We start from the raw sequence: 17,251 nt of genomic DNA, 5'->3' as shown, positions 1-17,251 counted from the left end.
ATATACAGTATATATATCTATATATATATATAGATATATATATATATATCTATATATATAGATATATATATATATATATATATATATATATATACACACATATATATTTATATACACACACATATAGATATATATATATATATATATATATATATATATTTTTTTTTTTATTATTATTTTTTTCATAAATGTGTGTATATGTAATGACAGATCATGTGACACTTAGATTGCACACAGGTGGACATCATGTCACTAATTATGTGACTTTTCAAGGTAATTGGTTGCACCAGAGCTTTTTATGGGCTTCATAACAAATACATACGCACATACCAATTATCAATTTTTTATTTCTGAAAAATAGTTTTATGTATATATTTTTCTAATTTTACTTCACCAACTTAGACTATTGTGTTCTGGTCCATCACATATAATTCAGATAAAAAAAAACATTGAACAAAAGGCTGTAATGTAACAAAATAGGTAAAACGCCGGGGGGGGGGGGGGAGTGAATACTTTTCCAAGGCACTGTATATTGTAAAGTGCTGTTGCTGCTATAAAAATCCTAAACAATAATAATAATCACTTTCATGTTTGTGCCTGTTACTCCAACTTTTCTCTTGTACTGGAATGTACCCGTCTATCATTTAAATATGTAAGGCCAATAGAAGTATATGAAAAACAATCCTTAAGGCTCGGTTCACATATATGGGAATCGGCTGTGTCTTAGAAAACTGTTTACAGAACATGTAGAGAGAATGAATCTCCTGTAGCACCCACCACACTTAGGTGGGTGCTAAATAGGTTTAGATAAGGTAAGTGTTAAGGCCCATACACACGATCAGACTTTTTGACAACAAACATGCAAATTAGCTGTTTTGGAGCAACATCTGACCGTGTGTACGCTCCATCGGACAAACTATTTTGGTTTTCATCGGACTTTTGTTGGCTGTGCGAACGGACAAACTTTCTGGCAACAAAAGTCCGATGGAGCAAAGTCTGATCGTGTGTACAGAAAACCATAGGACTTTTGTACAAAGTACAAACAGGCATGCTCAGAACCAATGCAAAAGATCAGACAACAATACAGAAGTTTACCAAAGGTGGCGGTAAAGAGCAGAAAAACCACATGATTTGTTGAAAGTTGGCTGAAAAAGTCCTGCTGTGTGTATGCAATACAAGTTCAGGGCCAACGCCCTTTGTACAAAAATCCAAGGGAAAGTTTGTACAAAGTCCTATCGTGTGTATGAGGCTTTAGGTAAATTTGGCCAGGGCCTTACATTTTTAGGCCTGGTTGTCTGTTTTGGGAGAGGAGAGTGACAGAGTAGAGGGGGGTGTGGGCACCTACACTCTGACCCAGAAAGATCCCTCTTTACCTTCCATTGGAAATGTTCTGGAATGGAGGCGGACTTGGGAATGGGGTGCAGGCAGCTTGTATGGAGAGCCCTGGACCAATCATTAAATTGTATTGGCATGAGTGAGTTCATGGGAGGAGTGGGAAGCAGAGAAGGAGGGAAGGTGTAGCGAACATAGAGAAGGCTTGAAGGCCTGGGGTTTCAGAGACCCCAGCGTTGCATAGCAGGATCGGACTTGAAGGCCTGGGAGTTTCAGAGACCCCAGCAGTGCATAGCAGGATCGGACTTGAAGGCCTGAGGGTTCAGAGACCTCAGTGCTGGATAGTAACAACAGCAGCCACAATGTAATCTGCAGGAGTGGACCGGGAAACATCCCACCTGGGATGTTACCCGATCATGCGGAGGAAGAAGTAACTGAAAAGAGGATGGAGTAAACTGGGATCGACCTTCTGTGGCAATCATGGACTGTCGATGGGAGAGAGCAAAGGGAGTGCAACCCAGCAGCGCTTATCCATCAAGGACTTTCCTGAACTGACGCCGGGAGGATTGCAGGAGTCAAGATAGGCAGGTGAGGCCTGGGACTTCTAATATCCACATACCACAATGTCTTTCAGAGGGGCATTGGTCAGTTCACTATAGGAAATCACATGGGACAGAAATAGGAACCAGAGTGTTAGAGGAAACTCATATTCTCTAACTGCTATGTAACATCCTTCAAGCAAGTAATAAAGGTTTTCTAAAAGTGATCATGGGCTGTCTGCTGTCTATTGGAATTCGTGCAGGGGTGGAACAGCGGAGCAAGTTAACAGAAAGGTATGAACACACCCAGCAGCTCCCAAGGGAGTAGTGCGCTACACTCCTTAATGGTGATACAGGGAATTTATATTTTATCTAGATTATCAGATTATGTTACTTTAAAAATAAATCCATTATTTTTAAAAATAGAAGAGGAATCGTGCCACCTGGTGTAAATAACCTCTGCTGAGACCTGTATGGAGCTGAAATAAAATGCAAGCAAAGGATATACATGACAGGGTAGAAGTAACTACCAGGCCATAATAGGTTAAGTTAGAAGGCTGGTCAAAATAGAGAAATAGGCTCTTACCTGATTGGACGAGCTACGGGGTAGGGGGAGTAGACAGTTGCTAGTAATTGAGGGGAGGAGCGAAAGAGGCATCACTTGCAAACTGGAAATTGGAGTAGGAACGTCCCTCCCTCCCACCCTGGAGAAGAGGTCCGATTTAAGTTCTGGAGGAAGATGGCTGTTGACGGTTGGGGCACTTGACGAAGGTATACAACATGAGGTATATTGATGAAATGGTGGGACCCATCTCAGGTATGGAGTCCTCCCGGTTGGTCTGGTTTCAGTTTAGTTAAGGTGGTAGGGGTCTGTGGTCAGTTAGGGCTTCCTCGAGGCGGTGTTTGGCGGTTGGGGACAGAACCTGACTTAGCGGTACTACAGATTCCAAAGTTGGGGAGATGGTGTTAGCTAGGATCTACAACCAGTTATTTGTATTTGATCTGGTATTTACAATGTTTATGTTTAACTATGGTTTTGGTTTAAATAAAAGGCCATACCGGCCAGTTTAACTCCAACACTGTTTCGGTGTCATTACTTAAGTTAAGGGTTCTAGTACAGGTTTGAATATTGTAGTGGGTTATCTGAACTACTCTAGTCATGGGCAGAGTAAACCTTATAAAAATGGTCTGGTTGCTGCAATTACTATATGGCCTCTATAATGCTCCTATATGGTTACCCTCCAAAATTTTGGAGAAGATTAACTTTGTTTATAGATCTGATCTGGAAAGGTAGATGCCTTAGGATTAAGGTGCTGCAAGTTCCAAAGGATGGTGGAGGGTTGGCAGTTCCTAACTCCTCCCAGGCTCAGCATTTTACCGGATGGGGAGAATTGAAATTGCAAATCCTCAACAAAGGGTATTGCTTTCTCAATTAGCGCAAGACCCGCTAGACTCTTTGTTGGAGGTTTTTCTACACAACAAAATTCCCCCACCTTTTTGCTGACCCACAAGACTTGGATAGCTATTCAAATAGTAGTGGCTACTCAGGCTAGTCTCAATATATACCTATATGGGACAATCCTGAAAATCTGGAACTGACAAAAATAGAAGGCTTTAGCCACTGAGAGCAGGCAGGTATAAAGTATCTATGTCAGTTATTTGACAAAATTACGCTGTTTCCTTATCAGACCCTTGTCGACCAATTCCAACTTTCACATAAATTATACTACCAATACCTGCAACTTTGCCACTTTATACTAATGCAGTCTCGCCAATACCTATTAGTGTATAACCCTTCCGCCATCATGTGTATGGTAGCTCCTCCAAATGTTACTAAACAGGCCTAATCGGATATTATATATATATATATATATATATATCCCATTCTTATTTTGGCTTCTTCTTCTAAGGCACCTCTGTGTTGTGGAGAGAGAGGGAGACAAGACATAGGAGAATTTGATGATTATCAGTGGACAATTTCAGGAGAAGCAGTACCATTTGTATCTATCTCCTCGTCCCAGAAATGTACTCAACTTTTTATAGGGGCTAAAGGGGGTCTATTGTAGGCCGCCGATAGGGGGGTACAACCAGGCCTCCTGTAGGGGGCCCAGACAGCATGGGGCTTGGTGCAGCGAACAGGAGAACAATTATACAACAATCCACTGTGTCTTTGCCTACAGCAGCTGAACGCTGGTGGCAAGAGGAGGGGGGGGAGACACCGGCTTTCAGCTGCTGAAGGGAGAGACATAGACACAGTGCATCATTCTGTAATTGTCTGTCCTCCTTTCTGTGCTGCCCACATCTGATTCCCATTGTGTGCTCAGGCCCCCTTCTCATCCCCATGCAGCGCTGCCGGCTTCCCTCTCCCGCTGGTTGCTGTGGGTGCACAGGCAGATGAAGAGTGGGGGAAGGGGCTGGTAAATGTATCGCCCCTTTCCTCTTCTAAATTGGACACAGTGAGTGATCGGTACCGAATGCTCCTGTGTCTATTCATAACTAAGCATAGTAAACTGTGCTTACTGTGCTTCAGTTTATGAATGGGGAGGAGCTTCTGTCTCCTGTTCATTCATCTTCAGTGGAGGTGAGGCTACAGAAAAAGGAATTGAAGTGTCCTCAATTCCTTTCTCTGTCTCAAAGGTGAGATGTCAGGGGTCTGTTTAGACCACTGGTATTTCACCCATGCCCCCACCTTCAACAGTGTTGTAAAAAAAAAAAAAAAAATTGTAAAAAAAAATTTAAAAAATAAATAAATAATTACATTGTAAATAATTTTTTTTTTTTTTTAATATTATTTTAAATTGGAAAAAAATAATTGTAATTTTTTTTTTGTAATTTGGGTCCCTGTGATTTTTTATGGCAGACCTGCCCCCCAGGAACTACATTCATGGGGTACGAATGATTCACCTTGCTAACTGAGATGCTGCAAGACCGACAGCTCTTTAAAACATATGCTTTGACATTGCATGAAGATGGTGATTCTGGATATTTTTTCAAAAAGGACTTATACCACCGATATTTATGTTAATGCTGACACACATTTTTTTTCTTGCCTCAAAAAAATTTGAGCCATGGCAAAAGACTGTTAATGATATCTTGGGGAGAAACCCATCCTTGGTTATCATCTACTTTAGCAGATTCTTCCTCTAGTCCTTCTCCATCACTCGCCACTTCATTTATAGCTTTAGTAAAGATTCAATCTGCATAATAGTTAGCGATTATTCTAAATCTACATTTTTCATCTGGCTTTTTTTATTTTATTTACCCTTTGGGGGTGATATTGTTTGGATTTGAAAGATATGCTCTCAGGGGTAGCTTTGAATTTGTCCTGAAATGTTGTGTTATGAGGGTGTACTGTATTGCATCTACCCGCAATTGTTATTTTATGAGACATAATAAGTGCAGTTGCTGCTTTAATTGTTTTTTGTTGACGTTTATCTATCGATTTAAACCCTATTTTAATTTCCATTTATTAATGGTCTTGAATGTTTTGTTAAAACTTTATTAAAAATGACTTTATAAAATGCTATACTATATAAAATGAATTTATAAAAAAAAAAAGAAAAAAATTGTGATACAGACAGCAATAAGATCTGTAGAGGTGTTTTAAACTCCAGCTATTCTGTCTAAAACTATAAAAAAAAAAAAAAAAATGCTTTGGCTTTGGATACACTAAAGCCTTGTACACACCGTTGGATTTTCCAATGGAAAATGTTCAATGGGAGCCTTTTGTCGGAAATTCCGACCGTGTGTAGGCTCCATCGGACATTTTCCATCAGAATTTCCGTCGCACAAAATTTGAGATCCGGTTCTCAAATTTGCCGGCAACAAAATCTGTTTGCATAAATTCCGACGCACAAAGTGCCACGCATGCTCGGAATCAAGCAGAAGAGCCGCACTGGCTATTGAACTTCAATTTTCTCGGCTTGTCGTACGTGTTGCACGTCACCGCGTTCTTGACGTTTGAAATTTCCAACAACTTTGTGTGTATGCAAGACAAGTTTGAGCCAACATCCGTTGGAAAAAAATCCCATGGATTTTGTTGTCGGAAAGTGCGATCGTGTGTATGCGGCATTACTGTAGTAAATGGTAAAATCTCCAAACATGTATTTTCATTTTTGCTAATTTCCCATGAAAGGTTTTTCTAAGGATGAAGACACCAGGGACTATGGTAGATGGAGCAGATAGACAGTAATATTCAGGTATGCAAAAGGTAGTTAGGGGTCATCATGTCCGAATTCTTCCAATCATTATAAAATCAGTATTACCTGCTCCAAATCCTGCTATGTGGACGTAGGGTTCGATGCCCAAAGTCTTCTCTGTCCCGAAATTTCCTGTTACTTACTTTATAAATAGTAGTGTTGGATATTTTCTAGTTTTCCAATATTTCAACAGCTCTTGTGCTTTTTCAAATGTCAGACAATCTGACTCATACCACCAAAACTATAAATCTCTTTTCCTGTATTAAACAAATAATACGTTTTTTGCAAAATGTCACACGCAGTGAATCAGCTAAGCGCAAATGATTAACCTTGCTAGAGACTTTCAATGTGGTCACCTTGGAGGAAATATATTGTCACATAAAATTTTAAGAGAAGCTGAACCTATTTTTTTTTTCTATCTATCCATCTATCTATATGTGTTTCACTTCTTTCTTATTTTTTTAAATTGAACTGTCAGAGGGAATTATCCTAAAAATATGCTTTTCACAGCTAATAGAAGGGACCTCTAATTCAGCTTCCATTTATTGTAGAGTGTCTCGAGATCTCCAAACATTCAGATAAGGAAAATGCCTACCAGCTCTCAACGGTATCTCATTGCTGGTTTCTGAAAATATGTAACACAGCAATGGACCAATAGTAAACCACAGCAGAAAGTGTGGGCTGGCCAGAGCTGGTGACTACTGGATTTCAGAACTATAATATACTAAGAAATAGAAGCTGACCTGCAGTCACCTAAAATGTCACCTGAAATGCCTACCATTCACTGATGATAAAAGGTTTAAACAATATTAAAGTGGTTCTAAGTAGTGCCAGCCTGTCCACAAGGGGCACAGGGGTGCGGCCCCCCTAATCTACACCGGGCACCGGACACATGGCTTTCAATGTTTTTTTTTTCTTTTTGAAGCAAGCAATTAGAGCCTAGGGCTCAAATTGTCTTCAAAAAAGGATGGGCTCCGGGCACAGAGCACTGCGCCCTGAGCCCGCCCAGTTGTGTGACAATAGCAAATTAATATTCCCTATTGTCTTCCTGTTTCTCCTCTTGGCTAATAAGGAATCGGGTCCCGAGACCCGATTGGCTTGGGAGTCTTAGGACTCCTGGCCAATCGGGTCTCAGGCCCACTTCCTGCTAGGCCAGACGGAGAAGCAACGCCAGTGTATTGTATCATAGAGATGGCATTAGGGGCTGTCAGGTGTGTGCTGTGGCGGTCTCCTCCTTCTCCATGTATCTGGCTGATCTCCGATCTTCCAGGGCCCCCAGTGATGGTGATGAGGGTGGCAGAAGCTTGGAGTGCCCCCCAGTAGCTGATGTCTCCTCCTTGGGCTGTGACTTCATCCTTAGCCCCAGAGCAGGCCTGGCCCCACCCTCCTCTGTCCGCTGGAAGAAGATTGTTTACCGAATGGGCTGGGAGCACAGTGACTGTCCGGGTGTGGGGCAGGGAAGAGGGTCCCAGGAGGTCAGGGTTTGTATGGAGGATGTGGTTATACAGGGCAGGCAGGCAGGGAAGAGCTGTCTTTGTATGGAATGGAATGGGGAGAGGTGTACAGCTCCGGCCATGTGAACATTCACAGTTGGCACCCTGGTGATGGGGAAGCGCTTTCCTGATTGCACCCCCCAAAAAGTTTTTTTTAGCACCAGCCACCACTGGTTTTAAGCAGTCAATACATTAAAGTGGAGCTCCACCTCTGCTTGTTTGGTACACATTTGGCACCTATTGAGGGGAGGGAATGGTACCTGTTTTTGACAGAAAGCAAAAAAAGAGTTCTAAAGCGCTAAAACTGGCAGTCATTGGAAACTTATGTCATGTCATAACAATTATGCAAGGAATAGCTGGACACCAAAAAAAAAAAAGGTAGACAGAAAAAATAAACAAAAATGCAGCGCTCAGTGGGACCAGTAGTAAAGAAGTAAAGAACTATTGCTGATGGCATAATCAATAAAGTTAATTTATTGGATGCATGCTGGGATTTAAAATTAAAAACAACTGTCAATGAAAAAATGAGATGATAAAATTATTAAACTTCATAAGCACTCATCAACCATGATAATGAGTTGTGCTTATTAAGTTTAATAATTTTATCATCTAATTTTTTCATTGAGAGTTGTTTTTAATTTTAAATTAGAATTAGGGAGCGAGCACACACACAGGTGCCCCCACCAGGGAAATTGGCTTTCCCTGGGGGCACCTGATTCGAGAAGGAGCCTGGAGTGCCGGCGGAGAGTGCCCCAGAAGAAGAGGATCAGGGCTGCTCTGTGAAAAACCACTGCACAGGGCAGGTAAGCATAGGCATTTTTTTTTAATAAAAAAATAAATAAAAAAAAATAAAGCTTTATAACCAAAATTAAAAAAAAAAAATAATTGCAGCTTACTGATCCTTAAATGTGGTGGCAGCATTTTTATTTTATTAGGCTTTTCCCCAGGCTCTATTTTCACCTGGTGATCCAACTAGTAATGCCGCATACACACGACCGAACTTTTCGACAGACTAGGGAAGACCGTCGGACTTTCGGCAGAGTTCCGACAGACTTTCCGAACAAACGGACTTGGCCACACACAATCACACCAAAGTCCGATGGATTCCAACGTGATGGCGTACGACCGAACTAGAATAAGGAAGTTCATAGCCAGTAGCCAATAGCTGCCCTAGCATTGGTTTTCGTCTGTCGGACTAGCATGCAGATGGACGGATTTTTCGACCGGACTCGAGTCCGTCGGAAAGATTTGAAACATGTTTTATTTCTAGGTCCGTCTAACTTTTGGGGGAAAAAAAGTCAGCTGGAGCCCACACACGATCGTAATATCCAACGGATTCATTCCATCGGGCCTAGTCTGTCGAAAAGTCCGGTCGTGTGTATGCGGCATAACACGCTTTCTGTCTTAAAACGGTAGTAAACGCTAGGAAAAAGAAAAAAACCCTGTAAGGCAATATCATAATGTGCATAGTGCACTGCATACTAGCACATTATGAAAGACTTACCTTAACCACTACAATACAGGGCACTTTCGCCCCCTTCCTTCCCAGCCCAATTTTCAGTTTTCATCGCTCTAGTGCTTTCAGTGACAATTGCGCGGTCATGCTACACTGTACCCAAATTAAATTTTTATCATTTTGTTCGCACAAATAGAGCTTTATTTTGGTGGTATTTATTCACGACTCCGTGTTTTTTTTTTTGCGATATAAGCGGACATTTGGAAAAAAAACAATATTTTATTTTTTCTATTTTAAAAGAAATCCAATAAAATCAAATTTTGTCATAAATTTAAGCCAAAATGTATTCTGCTACATGTTTTTGGTAAAAAAAATTCCGTTAAGTGTATAATAATTGGTTTGTGTGATCACGGACATATGTACGCAAATGATCATGTACATATGTGTGCAGGTGATCACGTACATATGTGTGCAGATAATCATTGGGACATGTGATTTTAGTGGGACATATGAGGGGGAAATGTTTTTATTATTAGGGACATGTGTTTTTATTATTTGGGGACATGTATGTTTGGGGACATGTGTGTTTTGGGGACATATGTGGGGACATTGTGTTTATACTGTGTGGTGTGTTGTGTGGTGACACTAGACTGGTGATCAGTGAGTAAAAAGCTGTAAAAAACAGCTCATACTCACTGATCATCAGCCGGCTGCAGCGATCTGCTCTCCTCTCCTCAGCGATGACTTCTGTGTGATCGGGAGCAGAGATCAGTGACTTGTCACACGTAGCCACGCCCCCCACAGTTAGAAACACTCCCCAGGACACACGTAACCCTTACACTGCCCCCTAGGGGTTAACCCCTTCACTGCCAATGTCATTTACACAGGAATCAGTGCATTTGTATAGCACTGATTGCTGTATAAATGACAATGGTCCCAAAAATGTGTCAAAAATGTCCGATATGTCCGCCATAATGTCGCAGTCACGATAAAAATCTCTGATCGCCGCCATTACTAATAAAAAAAAATATATGAATAAATATGCCATAAAACTATCCCCTATTTTTGCGCAAACCAATCAATAAACGCTTATTGCGATTGTTTTTTTTACCAAAAATATGTAGAAGAATACGCATCGGCCTAAACTGAGGAAAAAAAAGTTTTTTTATATATTTTTGGGGAATATTTATTATAGTAAAAAGTAAAAAATAATGCTTTTTTTCCAAAATTGTCGCTCTTTTTTTTATTTATAGTGCAAAAAATAAAAAAGGCAGAGGTGATAAAATACCACCAAAAGAAAGCTCTGTTTGTGGGAAAAAAAGAACGTCAGTTTTGTTTGGGAGTCACGTCGCACGATGGCACAATTGTCAGTTAAAGCGTCGCAGTGCCGAATCGCAAAAAGTGCTCTGGTCAGGAAGGGGGTAAATTCTTCCTGGGCTGAAGTGGTTAAGGTGTCTTCACTCTAGGATGGAGGAGCAATGGAGTCAGCAACATTGCCAATCTGGGTAGAGGGTATTGTTAGATGTACTAGCAGATTTTGATGGACTTGATAAAACAAAATGAAGCCAAACACTTTTTAAGCAGTTACAGCAAAATTTTTTTTCTTTTTTGGGATAAAGTTTTACATAAATAAATAAAAGCCGATCATTGTAAACCCCCCCCCCCCCCCCCGTAAGTGTTAGATGGTTTGTCCCAACACTCTAACTGGTTCTAACTTTAAGACCCCTTTCACACCACACCGCACCTTGCGTCGTTGGTAAAACGCCGCTATTTTTAGCGGCATTTTACCGCCGGATTTGCGGTGCATTTCGGCCGCTAGCGGGGCGCTTTTACCCCCAGCTAGCGCCCGCGAAAGGGTTAAAACCACCGGCAATATGCCGCAATAGCGGCGTTTTGCCGGCGGCATTACAGCGCTGCCCCATTGATTTCAATGGGCAGCAGCGGTGGAGGAGCGGTAAACACACCGCTCCTTCACCGCTCCAAAGAAGCTGCTGGCAGGACTTTTTTCTGACATCCTGCCAGCGCACCGCTGTAGTGTGAAAGCCCTCGAGGCTTTCACACTACACACAATGGTGCAGCTTCTTTAGGGCGTTTTGCAGGCGCTATTTCTAACGCTATAGCGCCTGCAAAACGCCCTGGTGTGAAAGGGGTCTTAAGGAAGTTGAATAATAACAAACCTACTAGCTGAATCCCCCTTGAATGCAGCCACCACATCTAAGAATTGGTAAGCTGCAACAAAATATTTTTTTATTTTTGAGTTTCATACCACTTTAATTCTCTTTATGGGTGTTTAAATGTTACGCATTTGCCAAATGAGTAATTTTTATGAACATGTGCATCATATTGAAATGACTCAACTTGTTGAGGATCAGAAACGAGCTCACATAAGGGCCCATTCATGCTTTGAGTTGTGGTAATGGCAGGAGATTCCCCCTTAAAAAACTCATAAAAAAACCTATATCCAACCATGCAGCCTGGCTGGCCAGGAAAGGGGGACCATACCAGGTCACATATGTCTTCAACGTTGGGAGAGCAGCAAACCCTCCCCCCTCTTGAAAGGCACATATCTCCCCTTGTTGATGGGAACAAGGCCTTCATCCTCACATTCTGTCCCCCAAAAAGGATGTGGAAATCTGAAAGAGGGAATTACCGGAATCTGGAAGCCCTCTTCAGAACAGGTGGGGCCCCAGATATTCACCCACCTCCAGGTGAATATGTTAAAAGTGAACATGCTGCTCCACTGATCCTAAAGCCTCATACACAGGGTGCGATAGTTGGCAGGGGATTATCTGTTGACAGACTGTTGTCCTAAAATCTGACCGTTAGTACGCTCCTTTTGACAATTGTTGTCCAACTTTCGGCCAACAAATGTTGGATGGCAGGCTAGTAAATTTTCGGCGGACAACAGACTGTTGTCAGATTTTCGTATGGTCAGTACACAAATCTGCCACCCAAAAGTACAAACACGCAAGCTCGGAATCAATGCTCACCAAACACGAAATTAGCAGAAGTGTGGCCCTCAAGAGCTGAAATTCCTTGTAGTACGTCACTGCGTTTGTGTTTGTGACACGACAATTGTGTACCATTAGTATGCAAAACAAGATCCTAGCACACGACCTTTTGACAAAAAATCAGACGCTCGGTTGGCCAACTATCCGTCCGTGTGTACGAGGCTTAAAGCTGGCCATAGATGTGGCGGCACAGTGGTGTAGTGGTTAGCACTCTCACCTAGCAGTAAGAAGGGTCGCTGGTTTGTATCCCAACTACACTACCTGCCTGGAGTTTACATGTTCTCCCTGTGCCTGCGTGGGTTTCCTCCGGGTACTCCGGCTTCCTCCCACAATCCAAAGACTTGCAGGTAGGTTAATTGGCTTCTGTCCAAAACTGGCCCTAGTATATGAATGGGGACCTTGGATTGTGGGCTCCTTGAGGGCAGGGACTGATGTGAGTGTGCAATGTACAGAGATAGGTACAATTGTAGACACTCACTCAGGTTGAACTGGATGGACTGGTGTCTTTATTCAACCTTGCTAATCTATCTATCTATCTATCTAATGACTAGATGACTCATTTCATTTTGAACCACCAATGGGCTGAAGCGAGATGGATAGAGGGCTCCTCCCTACTGGGACTGATTGGCCATGCTGGCTGAGTAAGAACATTTTTCCAACAAGCCCATTCGACAGAAGTTGATCTAACGATTTAGTTCTATTGAACAGGCATGGCCTCCCATGAACCAAAATTTGTCCATTCCTTGCTGAACTGGGCCGGTTTCCATCTATCTATGGTGAGCTTAAACATCATACTGAGTGTTGAGTCCAGGATTCAGACTTTTTTTTACCCAGCAGAATTCAGGTTTAAATCTATTCCACCTTTATATCGAATTTTTCTGCAGTTTCCACCTTCTAAGATGTCTTCAGATGGCCTGGAAATCGTCTATCCAGACACATCCTATCTGTTTTTCGAGAGACCTGTTCTGTAAGAATCCCTCACCTAAAGGCAATTAATATAAAGGCCAAATATTTGTACTAGCCATTGGAGAATGTAACAAGAATGAAAGTCGCTCTTTGTTTGGGATCTTGTCCACTGACTTTTAAGACTCTTTGCACAGTCTTGGTTAATGAGGCGCAGTGTGTTTATTCACCGCAATCAATTGTGCATGACCGAAAATAAAACACACCAAATTGCATCTGGGACTCTGCTGAGAGCAAACAGCAGTCCTAAGTGCCATACCACATACAGCTTAACTCACATCCTCATGAAGGACAAATAAACAACATAAAATAATGTGCAAAAATGAATATCTGAAAAAGTAAATGGAATTGATAAACTGTACCCAAAAAGATTTTTGTTGTCCAGACAGCACAGCAACATCATTCAAGGGCTAATATATATATATATATATATATATATATATATATATATATATATATATATATATATATATATATATAAATATAATATAATATAATATAATATACAGTAAATAATGTGGCACTTACTCAATATATAATAAATCGACTTCCAAAGTGCTGATGCAATACTGTGCAAATACAAATAAAGTGCACGACATTCTTGCAGCGACATTTTCAGTTCTTAAAAGTGATAAACTTTCACCATCCGTGACAATAGTGTGCCCCAGCCTCTCACCTCAAGTAAAGACCCCTAAAAGGTCTAGTCATGCTTCTGGTACAGATCTCTTAGCCCTTGTACACACGGTCGGAGAATCCGTCGGAATGTGTCCTATCGGACCGTGTCGTTGGATAATCTGACTGTGTGTGGTATGCATCGGACTGATTCCGTCGGACCCAATTTTCCAACATGTTGGAAATATTTCCCGACCAACGGGCCGGTCGGACATACTCCAATCATGTGTAGAGAATTTTGATCGGACCAAGTGCCACGCATGCTCAGATCAAATTCCTACATCAAAGCTATTGGCTACTAGCCTGAATGTAGTCCCATCATAACGAAATTACATCATCACGTTCTGAAAGATCGGATTTTTCGACAACTTAGTCCGACTGTGTGTATGCAACAGTTTCGGACAAGATCCGACGGACAAAATGCGACGGAGAAAATCCGATGGATTTGGTTGTTGAAATCTCCGACCGTGTGTACAGGGGCTTAGATATCCAGAGTAGCAGGTTCTTTTTTCTTGAAGCATCCAGCCAGATCAGATAAATCTCAAATGTGGCAAAGAAAACTTCACTGAACGTGTTATACTCCTCAATCTCCTCCACTCTCCTCCGTTGTAAGCTCACATGCAATATAAATAAATCTCCATGTCCGGTAAAAGTATTTGGTAACTTACATTTAAAATTGAAGTGTTCAACTTTACATAAATGTAGAACTTCCAGTCTGGGCCGCAACGTCACCCGGCTCCCCCTAATGCGTTGCGTCACAGATCTTGTGACTTTATCAGGGGTCCCTTGATAAAGTCTCGTCATCTGTGACGCAACCCGTCGGGAGGAGCAGGTGGACGTCAAGTCCTAGATTTATGTGAAGTTGAAAACTTCAATTTTAAATGTAAGTTACTGATTTTTAATAAATACTTTTATCGGATTACTGCACATGGAGATTTATTTATAGTGCATGTGAGCTTACAACGGACGAGAACGGAGGAAATTGAGCAGTATAACAAGTTCAGTGGAGTTTTCTTTGCCACATTGAGATCTGATCTGGCTGGACGCTTCAAGAAAAAAAGAGTCTGCTACTCTGCAGACATTTGAGTCGTCAATAAATTTGTTTTGTTTCATTCCATTTCGTATTAGAATTAACTCATATTTCGTAATACGTGTCCGAAATTTCGTCCGAAATATGAATTTTTGTTAGGTTTGTTAACTTTTCGTAACAATTACGAATGTTCGTTATCATGAATTTATCATTATGAGTGGCTCCCACCATCCCTGTGCTGTGCTGACTTCCTGGGTTTTTAACTTTTAGGTTTGTTAACTTTTCATAACAATTACGAATGTTCGTTAGGAATTTGGATCCGAAATTTGTAAATGAAATTTCGTACAGAATTCGGAAGCATAGCAATTCGTATTTCGGATCCTCCCGAATGTACGAATTTACGGAAATTTGTACAAATTTTCGTAACGTACGAAACTAATCGCACATGTCTGGATATCTAAGAGATCTATACTAGAAGCGTGACTAGACCTGTAGGGGTCTTTACTTGAGGTGAGAGGCTGGGGCACACTATTGTCACCAATGGTGAACGTTTAGCACTTTTAAGAACTGAAAATGTCGTTGCCTTATGAATTTTTTTGCATCTGATTTCTTTGCACAAGCACTTTATGATTTTTTTTGGGGGGGGGGGGATTTTTTATATAATTCTACATTGGATTTGCATAAAAAAAGGTGCAAGGATTTTTTTTCCCCCGCACTGGAATTGGATCACAAGGGTGTTCCTGGGGGTATCATTAACTTTGTATTGACACCCGCAGCGATTCGCAGAGGGAAGTGTGAATTGCCTGCAGGAGAGATGCAATGCGGGAACCGGTGTTCTGGCATATTCAGTCGGGCCATCATATAGCGTCCGCCCCGTACTGCACATGCGCAGTACGGGGCAGAAGAAGCTTCGTAAAATTTCCGAAGCTGAACGGCGCCTGCGCCGTGAGTGGAGGTGGTAGCCCCACCATCCAAGCGGACATAGGGTTGTGAAAAGTAGACGGCCCCTCGCGGGCGAGCTTCGCACGCCCCACTTCGGGCTCGGCCTTGCTGCGCTCGGCTCTTTTTTATTCCTACTCTATGTCCACTTGGATGGTGGGGCTAGAACCTGGACTCAGTGCGCAGGCGCCGTTCATCCTCGGCTATTTTTGGAATCTGTGTTGCTGTGTACTGCGCATGCGCAGTACATAGTGGATGCTATCTGATGGGGGACCTTATATGATAAGTCACCGGCACTGGAATCGCACTGGTTCCTGCATCGCTGCAGTGTGAACCTAGGCTGAGAGTTTCTAGCCTGTAAGGGGCTTGTTCTGAGCTAACAAGAGACTTCTAGTTTCCAAAAAATAAATCGATTGAAGTTCTGCAGAGTAAGTCAAGAGGAGCTGTATAGAGGATCAAGTCAAGCTGTGCAGGAGGATCAAGTGGAGCTGAAAAATAGGGAGGAAGTTGGCCCTGGTTCGTTGTTGTTGCTGTCAGGTTGGCAACTTCTACGGGAGGGGGGGTAGTGCTACAGTAGAATTTCTGATAGGACAAGATTCACATTACCGCCATCTATGGTTAACTTTTCTCCATGTCCCCCACTACCACATAGGGAGTTTACCCATCAACTGAAAACTTGGGGCTGGGTCCTTAGTTCACCGGTGGGATGGCACACATTTGCACTACTGGTGCAGGCCAGTTGTTACCTCCAACATACTCCTGAAGAAAAAGACTTCATTATAGCTGTGAAACATGTTACGTTAAGCTGCCCTCATCTCACTGCAACGCCAGCTCTATGATATGCCAAGATACTCATGTTTCATTTGTAAATATGGTCATCATGATCACAAACAGAAGATCAGAATAGGATGTTTTGGGTGCCAAAATAGGGAGGTTTGTTACTGTAATGTCTAAGCAGACATATTATAATATGAGATCTTCTACAATTTAAATGTTAGTAAAAATAAGTTGTAAGTGATTCCACAAAAGTCTAAACTCTAAAACAAGGGTCTCCAAATGGTCTAAACCAAGGGCCGGTTTACTGCCCTTCAGACTTCAGTAAAATCCCCCTATCACTGGGGTCAGTAGGAGAAATTGTGCCCCATCATTGGTGTCATTGGGAGGAATTTTGTCTCATTGTTGGGTATCATTAGGCGGAATTGTGACCCATCATTGGTGTCACTGGGCCCCATTGTTGGGCATCATTGGGAGGAACTGTGCCCCATTATTGGTGTCATTGGGCCCCATTGTTGGTGTCATTGGGAGGAATTGTGCCCCATTGTTGGTGTCAGTGGGAGGAACTGTGCCCCATCATTGGTGTCATTGGGCCCCATTGTTGGTGTCAAGGGGAGAAACTGTGCTCCATCATTGGTAGCATTAGGTGGAATTGTGTAATCATTAGTGTCAGTGAATAAAATAGCACCCTAAGGGCCAAATAAAGGCAAATGGTTGCATCCGGACCCCTGGCCACAGTCTGGAGACCACTGTTGTAAAAAGGACAAAGTGGTGGTTAATTGACCCCATTAACCACTAGAGAATCAAATACCTATTGGCATTGCCAGAAATGCAGTGCCCTTG

This window comes from Lithobates pipiens, unplaced genomic scaffold, assembly GCF_037356315.1.
Source record: "Lithobates pipiens isolate NorthernLeopardFrog02 unplaced genomic scaffold, aLitPip1_a1.2 Scaffold_18, whole genome shotgun sequence".
Lineage (NCBI taxonomy): Eukaryota > Metazoa > Chordata > Amphibia > Anura > Ranidae > Lithobates > Lithobates pipiens.
This window is presented reverse-complemented; position numbering follows the sequence as displayed.